The sequence below is a fragment of the Loxodonta africana genome, chromosome 7, assembly GCF_030014295.1.
Source record: "Loxodonta africana isolate mLoxAfr1 chromosome 7, mLoxAfr1.hap2, whole genome shotgun sequence".
Classification (NCBI taxonomy): Eukaryota; Metazoa; Chordata; class Mammalia; order Proboscidea; family Elephantidae; genus Loxodonta; species Loxodonta africana.
In genome coordinates this window covers 64974962-64991139 of record NC_087348.1, presented here as the reverse complement: position 1 = coordinate 64991139, position 16178 = coordinate 64974962, and positions in this window count along the sequence as shown.

Here is a 16178-nt window from a genome sequence, read left to right as displayed (position 1 = left end):
TTTTCTTTGTATAGGTCCTTTACATCCCTGGTTAGATTTAGTCCTAAGTATTTTATTTTTTTAGGAGCTAGTATAAATGGTATTGTTTTCATGATTTCCTTTTCATCATTCTCTTTATTGATGTACAGGAATACAGCTAGTTTTCGTTTGTTTATCTTGTGTCCTGCTATTCTGCTGAATCTTTCTATTAGTTCCAAATAGTTTTCTCATGGAGTCTTTTGGGTTTCTGTGTATACTACCATACCATCTGCAAATAGGGACAGTTTAACCTCTTCATTATCAGTTTGAATAGCCTTTATTTCTTTTTCTTGTGTTCTGGCTCTAGCTAGAAGTTCCAGCACAGTGTTAAATAGGAGTGGTGATAAAGGGCATCCTTGTCTTGTTCCTGTTCTCAAGGGGAATGTTTTCAGCCTCTCTCCATTAAGAATGATGTTGGCGGTTGGTTTTGCATAGACGCCCTTTATTATGTTGAGAAATTTCCCTTTTATACCTATTGTACTGAGAGTTTTTGTCAGGAATGGGTGTTGGAGTTTGTTGAATGCCTTTTCTGTGTCAATTGAGATGATCATGTGATTCTTTTCTTTCCTTTTATTTACGTGATGGATTACATTGATTGATTTTCTAATGTTGAACCATCCTTGCATACTTGGTATGAATCCTACTTAGTTGTGGTGTATCGTTTTTTTGATATGATGCTGAATTCTATTGGCTAGAATTTTTAAAAATATTTTTGCAACTATATTCACTATAAATATTGATCTGTGGTTTTCTTTTTTTGTCTTTGCCTGGGTTTTGGTATCAGAGTTATGCTGGCTTCATAGAATGAATTTGGCAATGCTGCTTCCTTTTCTATGTCTGAAACTTGTGTAGTTTGGGTAGCACTGGCATATGCTCTTCTCTGAATGTTTGGTAGAATTCTCCCACGAAGCCGTCTGGGCCAGGGCTTTTCTTTGTTGGGAGGTTTTTTTTAATTACCTTTCCAATCTCTTCTCTTGTCATGGGTCTGTTCAAATTTTTAACATCATTCTGTCTTAGTTTGGGTAGGTAGTGTGTTTCTAGAAATTTGTCCATTTCCTCTAGGTTTTCAAATTTTTTGGAGTATAGTTTTTCACAATACTGGTATGACTCTTTTTTTTTTTTCAGTTGAGTCCATTGTAATGTCCCCATTTCATTTCTTATTTGGGTTATTTGCATTCTCTCATGTTTTTCTTTTGTCAGTTTGGCCAGTGGTTTGTCAGTTTTGTTCATCCTTTCACAGAACCAACTTTTGGTTTTGTCGATTCTTTATATTGTTTTTCTATTCTCTGTTTCATTCATTTCTCCTCCGATCTTTATTATTTCCTTTCTTCTGGTGGCTACAGGCTTCTTTTGCTGTTCTCTTTCTATTTGTTCCAGTTGTGCAGCTAATGCTTTGATTTTGTCCCTTTCTTCTTTTCTGATATGTCCATCTATTGCTATAAATTGACCTCTGAGCACTGCCCCTGCTGTGTCCCAAAGGCTTTGGTATGATGTGTTTTTATTCTCGTTTGATTCTAGGAATTTTTTGATTCCATCTCGATTTCTTGTGGTTTTTAAGCAGGGTGTTATTCAGTTTCCATGTAATTGGTTTTTCTTCCTTGCTCTTCCTGTTTATTTCTACTTTAATGGTGCTGTGGCCAAAGAAGATACTTTGTGTTATCTCAATGTTTTGGATTTTTTTCACGCTCGCTCTGTGGCCTAAGATGTCTATTTTGGAGAAGGTTCCAGGTGCGTTGGAAAAGAATCTGTACTTTGCAGGTGTTGGGTGGAGTGGTCTATATATGTCTGTGAGGCCAGGTTGGCTGATTGTGTCCTTTAGCTCTTCCGTATCTTTGTTGAGTTTTTTTCTAGATGTTCTGTCTTTTACCGAGAGTGGTGTGTTGAAGCCTCCTGGTATTATTGTGGAACTGTCAGTTTCTCCTTTCAGTGCTGTTAGAGTTTGTTTTTTGTATTTTGGAGCCCTGTCATTGGGTGTGTAAATGTTTATTATGGTCAAGTCTTCATGATGACTCATCCTTTTAATCATTATATAGTGCCCTTCTTTGTCTTTTATGGTGGATTTTGTTTTAAAGTCTATTTTATCTGAGATTAGTATTGCCATTCCTGCTGCTTTTTGGTAGTTATTTGCCTGTAATATTTTTCCATCTTTTGATTTTTAATAAATTTACATCTTTATTTCTAAGATGTGTCCCCTAGTAGACAGTATATTGATGGATTCTGTTTTTTTTTTTTAACCCATTCTGTCACTCTCTCTTTATGGGTGCATTTAGGCCATTTACATTCAGTGTAATTATTGGTAGGTGTGCGTTTATTGCTGTCATTTTGTAGTGCTTTTGTGTGTGTGTGTGTGGAACTGACATTTTCTTTGTTCCTCTTACTCTCCTGTGCTGAATTCCTTTTGTTTGTGGATTTCTTACTCATTTCTTTTGTTTTTGTAGATTTTGTTTTTATGGAGACTTTGTTTTTCTTCTTTATTTTTGTGAGTAGGTTTGTTAATTTTCTTTGTGGTTACCTTGCAGTTTACCCTTATCTCTCTAGGTTTGTACCAGTCTGTTGTTACTTGGTATTCCCTTGCCTTCCTCTCCATTAGAAAGTTCTATACCTAGACCATTTGTTCCTTCTTTTATTGTTCTGATGTTTTTGTCATTTACAGATTAAGCTCTCTGGTTCCCTGTTGTAATTGTTTTGGTTTTGGGTAGTCCTTGAGAGTTTATTTCCTAGGTTGGTATCTGGCTGGTACAATCTTGTGTCCTAGGTTCAAACTGTGGCCTGATGTTGTTTGTTCTCAGACTGAAGGACTCTCTCTAGTAATTCTTGTAAGTTTGCTTTGGTTTTTACATAGTCCCTTAATTTCTGTTCATCTGGAAATGTCTTAATTTCACCATCATATTTGAACAAGAGTTTTGCAGGATATATTTTTCATGGTTGGCAATTTTTTTCTTTCAAGGTTTTATGTATGTTATCCCATTGCCTTCTCACCTGCATGGTTTCTGCTGAATAATCAGAATTTAGTCTTACCGTTTCTCTTCTGTATGTGACTTTTTGTTTTTCTCAAGCTGCTCTCAGGATTTTTTCTTTGTCTTTGGTTTTAGCGAGTGTGATTATGATATGCCTCGGTGTTTTTCTTTTGGGGGTCTATCCTATATGGGCTCTGTTGAGCTTCTTGGATGGTCACTTTTTCATCTTTCATGATATTAGGGAAGTTTTCTGTCAGCAATTCTTCAATGATCGTCTCTGTGTTTCACATTTTATCCCCCTGTTCTGGAACTCCAATCACACGCAAGTTTTTGCTTTTGATTGCGTCCCACATAATTCTCAGGGTTTCTTCATTTTCCCTTGTTCTTTTTTCTGATTTTTCCTCAGAGTTGTATCCAAGTGTTTGTCTTTAATTTCGCTGATCCTGTCTTCCATCATTTGAAACCTACTCCTCAGCTCTTCTATGACACTGCTCATTTCTGAAATCTTGTTGTGTATCTTTTGGATTTCTAATTGTTGTTTTTGTATGATTTCTAGTTGTGAATTTATTTGGGCATTTTGTTTCTGTATTATTTTCCTGAATTCTTCCATTTTTTGTCTGTATTTTCCATGAATTTGTCTGCCTTTTCCATGAATTTGTCTATTTTTTTCTCATTTTTTTTCTACTTTTTCTTCAACTCTTGACTAGCTCTGAATATGAGAGATTTGAATTTCCTGTCAGGTTGTTCCAGTGCCTTTTCTTCTACTGGAAAGTCGTCTGGTGTTTTATTTTGGATGCCTACTGGAACCATCCTGTCCTTTTTTTAAAATATGTTTTCAGTCTTCAGGATATTTGGTCTTTTTTTTTTTTTTAATTGATTGTAGATCTGTTTGTTTCATCCTGCCTTTTTGTTTTGTTTTATTTGGTTATCTACGAGCATACGGGCTGTGCGTTCTTTGTTGTTTATTCGTCTGTCATCATGATGCTTTTCACCACCTTGTCCAATGGGCAGGGCCAGTCACTCAGCTATGGTGCAGCAGGGAAGATCCACCTGAAGGGGAGGGACTGAGGTGGGTTGTTTGTGGCACAAACTAGGGCCGACAGAGAAGGCCAGGAATCAGTGCCAGGCAGGGTCTGGTAGGCCGTGCCTGTGCTGCTCGGGAATGTGATGTTCAGTGCACAGTGCAGGCAGGCAGGAAGGAAGTGGGAGGTTTTGATTTGTAGAACTAATATGGGTATGGGAAGGAGGAGAGACAGGAGAGAGAAACAGGTGCCAGAAACAAACAAAAGAGTGCTAAGGGACCTTGTTGTTGGAGCTAAGAGATGAGAAACCAAGAAACAGAGAAAAACAAAAAGGGGAAAAGAAAAAAAAATAACTAGATAAAAATTTGGAAAAGAAAAGAAAAGCCCCCAGGGGTCCCACCAGTGTGGCTGCAAAAACTGGGGAAGTAGCTCCCAAGCTGCACAATACAGCCTGAATAGAGGGGGTATAGGTGTCACACAGTGCCAGGTATTCAGGAGACAGGATGAGAAGGTAAGTATGGAAAGATGAGAACTGAGAAATGAAGAGAGGCGGAAAGAAAAAAGAAATGCCCCAGGGATCCCACTTACACAGCTGTGTCCATTGGGGGAGTGGTTCTGTTTTAGTCATCTAGCACTGCCATAACAGAAATACCACAAGGGGATGGCTTTAACAAAAAGAAATTTATTTCCTCACTGTAGAGTAGGCTAAAAGTCCAAATTCAAGGCATCAGCTCCAGGGGAAGGTTTCTCTCTCTGTTGGCTCCGGAGGAAGGTCTTTGTCCTCAATCCCCTGGTCAAGGAGCTTCTCAGGTGCAAGGACCCCATGTCCAAAGGACACACTCTGCTCCTGGTGTTACTTTCTTGGTGGTATGAGGTCCCAATTCTCTGCTTGCTTCCCTTTCCTTTTATCTCTTGAGAGATAAAAAGTGATACAGGCCACACCCCAAGGAAACTCACTTTACCTTGGATCAGGGTGGTGACCTGGGTAAGGGTGGTGTAACAATTCCACCCTAATCCTTTTAACATAAAATTACAATCACAATATGGAGAACAACCACGGAATGCTGGGAATCATGGCCTAACCAAGTTGATACTCACATTTTTAGGGGGACATAATTTAATCCATGACAGGCTCCTAAGCCGTGCAGTGCAGCCCAGCTAGAAGGGACTCTCGATCCATGAAAAGAAAAAGAAAACAAACAAACAGAACAAAGCAAGACAAAACAAAGCAATAAATAAATAAAAGAAAGCCCCAGAATCCCACCAGTGTGGCGTCATGGGCCGGGGGAGTGGTTCCCCAGTCAATTGGTGCTTCACAGCCTTTCAAGAAGAAGCAAAGATGGCACACAGAGCCAGGTGTTCCAGACAAAGGAGGGAGAAGTGATGCGAGGCATGGAAGAAACCAAAAGAAACGGAAAAACATAATCAACAGACAAATGATACTCAGGGTGCTGGCCAGTGTGGGTAGAGGGAATCCAAGCAGCCCGGTGCCAAAGCAGTTGCCTCAGGGCCAAGAGACTGTGGCCAGCCGGAAGGGGGGGGGGGGACGGGAGGGGGGATGGGAGAAGGCTGGGAGTTAGGAAAGCGTGTATCACTGGTTACCTGGTGTTCTGTCTCCTGCCGAGAATTCGTGAAGCTGCTTTCCCATACTCCCTGCTGATCTTCAATGTGGGCGGGGCAAATCCAAGCGGCACGGATGCTGCACTTCGCAGCTCGCCGAGCCACCACTAGCAGCCAGGAAGCATGGAGGAAGAGCAGCAGGAAGAGGATGGGGGCTGGGAGAGTGTGTACCACTAGTTACTGGGTGCTCTGTCTCCTGCTGGGAGCTCTGTAAAGCTGCTTTCCTGTGCTCCCTATGTGCTGATCTCCTACAGAAATCCAAGACGGCGAATCTGTGCTGCATTAGCTAATAGGGAACCTCTGCACGTCTCTCTCCTCACTCTCTGTTCTCTGTCAGTTTCTTATTTCATTCCATGCTTGGCTGAGTTCTTTATCTCTTCATCTGACACTTCAGGTTCCAGGACTGATGTCTGTCTCAGTTTTGCTCAGTTCCTCTGGTCTTTACTGTGGAGGGATGGCATTGTGCTTCTGTCCATGGCGCCATGTTGGCCAGAAGAGCGTCATTTGATTTCTTGACTGATGCTTAAATGGATGTTGATTGTGGATACAAGTAAAATGAAACCCTTGACAACATCAGTATTTTCTGAATTTATCATGATGTTGGTTATTGGTAGAGTTGTGAGGATTTTTGTTTTCTTTACATTGAGATGTAATCCATATTGGAGGCCGTAGTCTTTGATCTTCATCAGTAAGTGCTTCAAGTTCTCTTCACCCTCAGTAAGCAAGGTTGTATCATTTGCATATTGCACATTGTTAATGGGTCTTCCTCCAGTCTTGATGCCACGTTCCTCTTCATAGAGTCCAGCTTCTTTGATTATTTGGTCAGCATTCAGATTGAATAAGTATGGTGAAAGGATACAACCCTGACACACACCGTTTCTGATTTTAAACCAAGCAGTATTCCCTCATTCTGTTCAAACGACTGCCTTTTTGTCTATGTACAGGTCTGCATGAGCACAATTATGTGCTCTGAAATTCCCATTCTTTGAAGAGTTCTCCATAATTTGTTATGATTCACACAGTCTAATGGCTTTGCATAGTCAATAAGACGCAGGTAAACATCTTTCTGGTATTCTCTGCTTTCAGCCATGATCCATTTGACATCAGCAATGATATCCCTCATTCCACATCCTCTTCTGAATCCGGCTTGTATTTCTGGCACTTCCTTGTGGATGTACTGCTGCAACCGCTTTTGAATAATCTTCAGCAAAATTTACTTGCGTGTGATATTAATGATATTGTTTGACAATTTCCGAATTCTGTTGGATCACCTTTCTTTGAAATGGGTACACATATGGATATCTTCCAGTCAGTTTGCCAGGTAGCTGTCTTCCAAACTTCTTGGCATAGATGAGTGAGCGCTCCCAGCAGCACTGCATCTGTTTGCTGAAATTTTTCAACTGATACCTGTCAATTCCTGGAGCCTTGTTTTTTGCCAGTGCCTTCAGTGTAGCTTGGAATTCTTCCTTCAGCACCATCGGTTCTTGATCATATGCTACCTCCTGAAATGGTTGAACGGCAACCAATTCTTTTTGGTGTAGTGGCTCTGTGTATTCTTTCCATCTTCTTTTGATGCTCCCTGCATCGTTTAATATTTTCCCCATACAATCGTTCGATATTGCAACCCAATGATTAAATTTTTTCTTCAGTTCTTTCAGCTTGAGATATGCCGAGTGTATTCTTTCTTTTTGGTGTTCTATTATATTTCATTATAATAATTTACCTTGCTTTCTCCAGCCAGAATTTCATTCCATCTTTGATTTATTCGGTTACACAGTGGTTTTTAAGCAAGGTGTTATTCAGTTTCCACATATTTGATTTTTTTTCCCTTGCTCTTCCTGTTATTGATGTCTACTTGGATGTCGTTGTGATCAGAGAAGATGCTCTGTATTATCTCAAAATTTTCAATTTTGTTGAGGGTTGCTTTGTGGCCTAACGTGGTCTATTCTGGAGAATGTTCCATGTGCTTTGGAAAAGAACGTGTACTTTGCTGCTGTTGGAGGGAGTGTTCTATTTATGTCTGTGAGGTCACGTTGGCTGACTGTGGCCTTTAGATCTTCCGTATGTTTGTTGGTTTCTTTCTAGATGTTCTGTCCTTTACTAAGAGTGGTGTGTTGAAGTCTACTATTATTGTGGAACTGTCAATTTCTCTTTTCAATGCTGTTAGAGTTTTCTGTATTTTGAAGCCCTATCATTGGGTGTGTAGATATTTATTATGGTTATGTCCTCATGGAGGATTGTCCCTTTAATCCTTATATACTGTTCTTCCTTGTCTTTTATGATAGATTTTGTTTTAAAGTCTATTTTATCTAAAATTAGTCTTGCTCTTTTTTGGTTGCTGTTTGCTTGATATAATTCTTTCCAGCCTTTGATTTTTAACATAGCTATATGTCTTTGTTTCTAACGTGTGTCTCTTGTAGACAGCTTATTGATGGGTCCTGTCTTTTTAATCCATACTGTCACTCTCTGTCTCTTTATAGGTGCATTTAAGCCATTTACATTGTTCGATTCTTGATAGGTGTGAGTTTATTGCCGTCATTTTGTAGTACTTTTTTTGGTGGTGCTGGCGTTTTCTTTGTTTCTCTTATTCTTCCATGGTGAATTCCTTTTGTTTATAGATTTTTTTGTTTGTTTCTTTCATTTTTGTGGATTTTTTGTTTATTGAGACTTTATGTTTTTCTTCTTTATTTTGATGAGTAGGTTTGTCAACTTTCTTTGTAGTTACCTTGAAATTTATCCCACCTTCCTAAGTTTAAACCAGTCTTTTTTTTTAATTTATTTATTGTGCTTTAGGTGCAAATTTACAAACCAAGTCAGTCTCTCGTACAAAAAGCCATACACACCCTGCTGTGCACTCCCAGCTGCCCTCCCCTTAATGAGACAGCACATTCTTCCTCTACACCGTGTATTCACCATGTCCATTCAACCAGCTCCTGTACCCCTCCCCACCCTCATAACCATCAAAGAATATCTTCTTCTGTGTTTAAACTTTATCTTAAACCAGGCTTTTATTACTTGATAATGCCTTGACTGCCTCTCCATTAGGAAATTCTATACCTATATGGTTTATTCCTTCTTTTATTGTTCTGATGTTGTTGTCATTTACAGATTGGCCTCTCTAGTTCCCTCTTATAAATCTTTTAGTTTCGTTTTATCCTTGAGAGTTCATTATCTAGGTTGGTATCTGGCCGATGTTGTGTTATGTGCTAGATTCAAGTTGTTGTCTGATGTTGTAGGTTTTCTAACTGAAGGATTCCCTTTAACAATTTTTGTAAGTTTGGTTTGGTTTTTACATAGCCCCTTAATTTTTATCTGGAAATGTCCTAATTTCACCATCATACTTGAGCAAGAGTTTTGCAGGATATATTCCTGGTTGGCAGTTTTTTTCCCCAAGATTTTATGTAAGTCATCCCATTGCCTTCTTGTCTGCATGGCTTCTGTCATGTAATCAGAGCTTAGCCTTCTTGTTTCACTTTGTATGAGACTTCATTTTTCTTGAGCTGCTCTCAGGATTCTTTCTTTGTCTTTGGTTTTCGCAAGAGTGATTGTGATATGTCTTCATGTTTTTCTTTTGGGGTCTATCCTCTATAGAGTTCGTTGAGCTTCTTGGATGGCTGGCTTTTTGTCCTTCATGATATTAGAGGAGTTTTCTGTCAGCGAATCTTCAATGATCCTCTCTGTGTTTTCTGTTTTCTCTCCCTTTGCTGGAACTCTGATCAGCGGCAAATTTTTTATTTTGACTGTATCTCACCTTATTCTCAGGGTTTCTTAATTTTTCTTTGTTCTTTTCTCTGATTTTTCCTCAAAGTGGTATCCAAGGATTTGTCTTCAATTTTGCTAACCCTGTCTTCTATTGTTTCAAATTTGTTTGTAAAATCTTCTATTGCACTGTCCATTTCTGAAATCTTGTTTATCTTTTGGATTTCTAATTGATGCTTTTTGTATGATTTCTAGTTATTTATTTTGACATTTTGTGCCTGTATTATTTTCCTGAATTCTTCCATTGTTTTGTTTGTCTTTTCCATGATTTTTATCTCTTTTTTCCTTATTTTTGTCTGCATTTTCCTTCATCTGTTGGAGAACCCTGAATATTAGAGTTCTGAATTCCGTATCTGATAGTTCTAGTGCTTTTTCTTCTAGCAGAAGATCAGCTGGTGTTTTATTTTGTTTGCTTTCTGGAGCCATCCTCTCCTGTTTTTTTTTATGTTTTGATACTGTCTGCTGTTTCCAGGACACTCAGGGATTATTTTCTTTCTTTATTGATTGTTTCATCCTGCTTTTATTGTTTTATTTTGTTATGTCTGGGCAGGTGGGCTAGGTGTGTTTTGTTGCTTGCTTGCCTGTGGGCATGATACTTCTCACCACCTTGTCCAGGTGCGCAGGGCTCGTCACTCAGCTGTGGTGCAGCAGGGCAGGTCCAGTAGGGGTGGAGTGGTGGGGTTAGGTAGTTTGCAGCATGAACTGGGGGCGACGAGGCAGGTCTAGAAAGCAGTGCAGGGCAGCATCCAGGGACCACGTTGGAAGTGCCTGGGTGCGTGGCAGTGAGCATACGGCTCGAGCCCCCATTTGAAATCTTCCATTCAATTCTTTTACTTCATCATTTCTTCCTTTCCCTTTAACGACTCTACATTCACGAGCAACTTTCAGAGTCTCTTCTGACATCTACTTTGGTATTTTCTTTCTTTCCTGTCTTTTTAATGACCTCTTGCTTTTTTCATGTGTTATGTCCTTGATGTCATTCCAGAACTCATTTGGTCTTTGGTCATTAGCATTCAATGTGTCAAATCTGTTCTTGAGACGGTCTCTAAATTCAGGTGGGATATATTCAAGGTCGTACTTTAGCTCTCATGGACTTGTTCTAATTGTCTTCAACTTCAACTTGAACTTGCATAGGAGCAACTGATGTTCGGTTCCACATTTGGCCCCTGGCCTTGTTCTGACTAATGATATTGATCTTTTCCATTGTCTCTGTTCACAGATATAGTCGATTTGATTCCTGTGTATACCATCTGGTGAGGCCCACTTGTATAGTTCCTGTTTATGTTGTTGAAATGGGTATTTGCGATGAAGAAGTTGTTGGTAGGGCTGGAAAGGGGGAGTGTGCTGTCACATTATAGGGATCACAACTAGTGCCACATAACAATATGTGTATAAGTTTTTGTATGAGAAATTAACTTGAGCTGTAAACTTTCACCTAAAGCAGAATAAAAAAATAATAAATAATAATTTGAGATGCTATAATGTTAAAAAAAAAAAAAAGAAGTTGCTGGTCTTACAAAATTTTATCATGAGATCTCTGCCATCATTTCTATCACTAAGTCCATGTTTTCCAACTACCAATCCTTCTTTGTTGAGGACACAGCTCTTCAGGTCCTGCACATATGCCAGAATCCTGCTTCTTGAATGTGCAGGATTCTGGCAGCAAATTCAAACTGTGGTTAAGGCTGTGGCGCGGTCGGGCAAAACCACAGTTAGAAGCTGTGGCTTGGCAGGCTGCAATGGGGGGGAACTGCGGTGGAGTGTGGGAGGTCTCGGTGGAGGCTTCATTAATACCCATGGGCTCTGTTGTCCCATGGTGGGTAATTAGGGATAGCTCATGTCTTGGGTAGCTATGCAGTGGGAAGTGTTCACATGGAGCCTGAGCCAACAGTCCCCATCCACACAGTAATAACAACCCAGATTTACTGAGCTCTTAATATGCACCAGGCACTGTTCTAAAAGCTTTACATGTACAAATTAACTAGATTAATCCCCAGGCTTAGTCCTTTAATCATGTGAAGTAGGCACCATTATTCCCTTCTAACAGAGAAACTGAGGTACAGAGAGATTAAGAAACCCAACAAAGTCCCAAAGAAGAGCAAGATCTAACCCAGGGACTGCTTTAAAACAATTTTCTTTCCTTTCCAGGAGCTGGAGATATGTTTACAGCATACAGGGACATAAGAGAAGCCAATTTCATAGGTACAGACAAATACTTGCTTGAGGGAACTATGACGCTGTCCAAAGGAGACCTAGGAGAGCCTGAGCGGCAAAAATGATCAGGTAACGCAGATGCCAGGGGTTAATGAGCAAAACTTGGTGGTGCTTAGAGAGTCAGAAGGGGACACATCCTGGAGAAGTTTCCTGTAGGGGCTCTCCCCCTCCATGCCCAGTGTGGGGTCTGTGTGGTCAGCAGAGCCAAATCATGGCTGGTGGGATGCGTGATTCCAATCCTCCCTTGCTGGGTCTCAGGACACTCTTCATCCATCATAAGTGTGATCAGCCTAGGCTGACTAGGACTCTGACCAGGCAGGGTCAGTATTTTAGCCCTTCTTTCCTTGTCTGGAAACCCAGGTGGTATAGCGGTTAGGAGCTATGGTTGCTAACCAGAAGGTCAGCAGTTCGAATTTACCAGGTGCTTCTTGGAAACTCTGTGGAGCAGTTCTACTCTGTCTTATAGGGTCGCTATTAGTCAAAATCGACTGGGTGGCCATGGGTTTTTTTTGCTTTTTTTGATTCCTTGTCTACTCTCACAGTCATCCCTTGGAAATGGAAGAGGATATGGAGGGTAAGCCTGTTGCATTATCAGCCTGGTGATTAATCTCCTGAGTCATAGACTTTTTAAAGTCTGGAGGCCGTGGCCATGGGGTAGAGGATTCAAGGGCTGACAAGGATGCCAATGAATGGGGCTGGAGTCCCAAAGACCCCAAACACTTTAGACCCGCTGGGCTTCCAGTCAAGTACTGAGCTCCGTCTTCACTTGTTCTCAGACACCAGGCTATGAGCCCCTGAGGGCAGGGACAGTTGTTGAGCTAGAGTTATTTGTCTGTCTTCTATGTATCCCTAGTGGTACTTGATATAGAGCTTATAAAATTGCTTAATAAATGCTTGTGAAATCCAGTTTGTTGTTGGGACCTGGAAACAGTATGTGACAGTCTTCTTGGGAACGTGGACCAATTTATCACCCCAGGGAATGATCAATAAACATGATTGTTTTTACTATTAATAAAAAAAGAATAAAGCACTCATGCCATATTAGGAATTAAGACATAACTACACATACAACAGACGTGGCAAAAGATAATAAGAGAATACTATGAACAACTTAAGCAATAAATGTTAAAACTGGACAAAAAACAACAAAGTTTTAGAAAAACGCAACTTACAAAAACAGGCTCAAGAGGGAATGAAAACCTGGATTGCCCTATAATTATTTAAAAAGATCGAATCCTCCCACCAAGAAAACACCAGCCCTACATGGTTCTATAAGCAAGTTTAACCCTTCAAAAAACAAGTAATTCCAGTATGGTACAAGTAATTTCAGAGATTAGAAAATACTATCCAACCCTTTCCATGAAGGTGGGAAAATGCTGGCACCAAAAAAAGTGAAAGAAAGTCCAAAAAAGAAAAAGTACTATGAGTCACTGTGGATTGGCCTCAGCAATGATCATCTCCCTGGGGTCAAAGTGCAGCCCTGAGGTTATACCTCTTGAACCAGGCAGTCATGAAAGGGTTACTAAGGGTTATTAACCATCCCACCATAGTTGTTTTTCAGAAAAGTCTACTCTTGCTACATTTTTGTTACAGCTTTTACAGCACTTCACCATGCCCAGGCTTGTCTTCTGTCCCCAGGCTGAGGCACAGGCGCGCTGACCCCAGATCTGCCCGCTGTATGACCTTCCTGAGGTGGTAGTAGGAGCCGTGGCCATTTTTTCGGGGCTGTGCCGTGCAGTATTTTTAGAGCCTGTGCAAAGAGCCATTCACTAAAATTATGCAGACTGCTCACGCATCACAAGACTGAAGATCTTCCCCTCACTGTTCATGCATATGTATGTCACTCCCTATAGAAGGAGCAAATCTGCCCTGGTTCAGGGAGCTGGCAGCCTCAGGTCATGAGACCCTGCCTGTCTCCCAGTTTGCAAACTGTGAATAAACCTTTCTGTTCTTCCAACCCTGTGTCTGGCTGACTTCAATTCGCTAGTCTGCTTGACAAGAACCTATTAGTTGATGGCTTCACTCTTGCATGATTCCTGAAGATCCTGGAATCTTCAAGATAGGTTTTCAATCTCAGACACCCCATACCGTTTCCTCTCCAGATCTTGCTCGCCTAGGTGTCTCTGGCTACAACGTACTGTGTCTAGATCTCCTCTCTGCCCAGTCAGCTGTGTCCCTTCCCTTCTCTGCCTTCTGAGAATCTGGGTGCCTCAGTGGTCTCTCTCCCTGCCACAGAGGCCTAGTGCCAAGAGTCTGTCCCCTTTCCTGTAGGCTCCATCCTGATCCAATTGTTAACCAGTTCCTGTCGATGTGACTAAAAAGTACCTTTCAAAGCCATTTCTCTACTCTTTCTCCACTCCTTGTTTTGGGCCATGATAGAATGTTACTTCCTCTATGCACCAAATCTGTCGATCCCTAAACCTTTATCCTTATTTCAACATATATTTTGGGGGGACACAGTTTAATCCATAACACACTTCCAAGCCAAGTATAAGTTCTTTGAGAGCAGGGTCTTTGTCTTCTTCCCTGTTGTGTCTCCAATTTTAGTGACACCAAAAAAAATGTGGTGAGTGAGTTAACAAAAACGCACCAAAAAACTAAATGACTGCCTTCAAAATGTTATGCAGCCCTTGTTTTTTTGTGTGTTATTTCATTCCTTTCACGCTTTATTTTCAAGGTTAATTATTTTAATGAGATGTTACCTTGATTTATTGGCATAATGAAACCTTTTCAGAACCTGACTTCCCAGTGGAAGATGTGAAATGCTCCTGGAGTTAACATTGAGACCTTCACAGCACCTTGTGAATGTCCGTTTCCACATCTGTAAAAGCAAGTTGCAGGACTAGATGATCTCCAAGTTTTCTACTAGAATAAAGACAGAATTATCTTTCTATTTTCTCTATAGAAAATAATTTTACAAAACCATTGCTGTACTAGGAAATGATGAAAGAGAACTCAGCCAAAACTTACACACAAAAAAGCATTACAGAGGTATCAGGCTGCTAATTATAAAAATATCTTGTTATTTTTCTATATTTTGGGATATTTATGATACTTGTCCGCTATTTAAAACTTGTTGTGATTTCTTTTTTTCCCATTCTAAATAAATATTTCTTATTGTAACTAATTTAATATTTGTAATTTTGTCCTGTTTTTCCTAAAGAAGGCGCCTCAAATGGCATAAGCTTCATGTCTCACAAAACCTGGATCTGTCCCTGCACATAAGGTAAAAAACTTGTTTGTAATTATCCGAGCCTAAGGCCCAACCACATTTTATATGTCAGCAAAGTATTCTTGTCCCATTTTAATATGCCTTAAGTTTTCCAGAAATGCAACTCTTGTGTAAATTGGAACTTTGTTTTAATAGAAACGTCGCCACTACTTGTTCGTCCTTTTGAGAAGCCATGTCCCTTACACCACACTTGTATCAGTCTGCATTTGTAGCTGTTGGGTTCGCAGTGATTCTATGTATATGTGCAAGCATCTGCCACTGCCACTGCCGTCAAGTTGATTCCGACTCATAGCGACCCTATCGGACAGAGTAGAACTGCCCCATAGAGCTTCCAAGGAGTGCTAGAAGATGTAGTAAAGGTGACCCTGGTGGTGTAGTGGTTAAGTGCTTCAGCTGCTAACCAAGAGTTCGGGAGTTCAGATCCACCAGGCACTCCTTGGAAACTCTATGGGGCAGTTCTACTCTGTCCAATAGGGTCGCTATGAGTTGGAATCGACTCGACGGCACTGGGTTTTTTTTAGTGTAGTTAGTTGTGCCTGGGCATTTAAGATGTTAAGACATATATTATTTTATTATAAATTTATTTTATTTCTCCTTTATTCTTGTTAGGACATTATATTGATATTTTTGAAATTATGGGTGCAGATAGGTTATATCACTATACATTTCATTTCATTATAGTAAAGTAGGTGTTCCAATATATTTGTTCAGGGGGAAGGCATTGGGTCTGAAGTTCTGTATGACTTAACTAAATAGAACCAGAAATAAAAAATACAGGGAGTTCGGATATTGGCATTCTTACTGGAAATTTTGTCTTTCCCAGGATTCCAACCACACCTGGGAGAACAATGAGCACTGGAGTTCCTGGGTGATGCAAATGGTTAATATGCTCAACTGCTCAACTGAAAGGTTGGACGTCCCAGTCCACCCAGAGGTGCCTTGGAAGAAAGGCCTGGTGATCTTCTGAGAAAGCAGCCATTTAAAACCCTATGGAGCACAGTTCTACTGTGACATACACAGAATTGGCATGAGTTCCAGTCAACTCCCCAGTAACTCGCTGGTCGGTTGGTTGCTGATGTCCTTAAGAATGGAAACGGTGGCCAGAGATCAGAGGATGCCAGGGTCAGAAGGCAAATAACTGAGCCCAAGTAGAATAGGGCTGTTAAAAAATATACATATATATAGCATAATTTGCTCTGCCAGACAGAGAAAGGATGGGAGTTTTTATAAGCGATAAGAAGCACAGAGACAGAGGCAGAGAGACAGAAACAAAAGAAAACAAAACAACTTTCATATATTTTGACATATCATTAGGTCATATAAGAGCAGGATGTACAGAATGACCAAACATTTAAA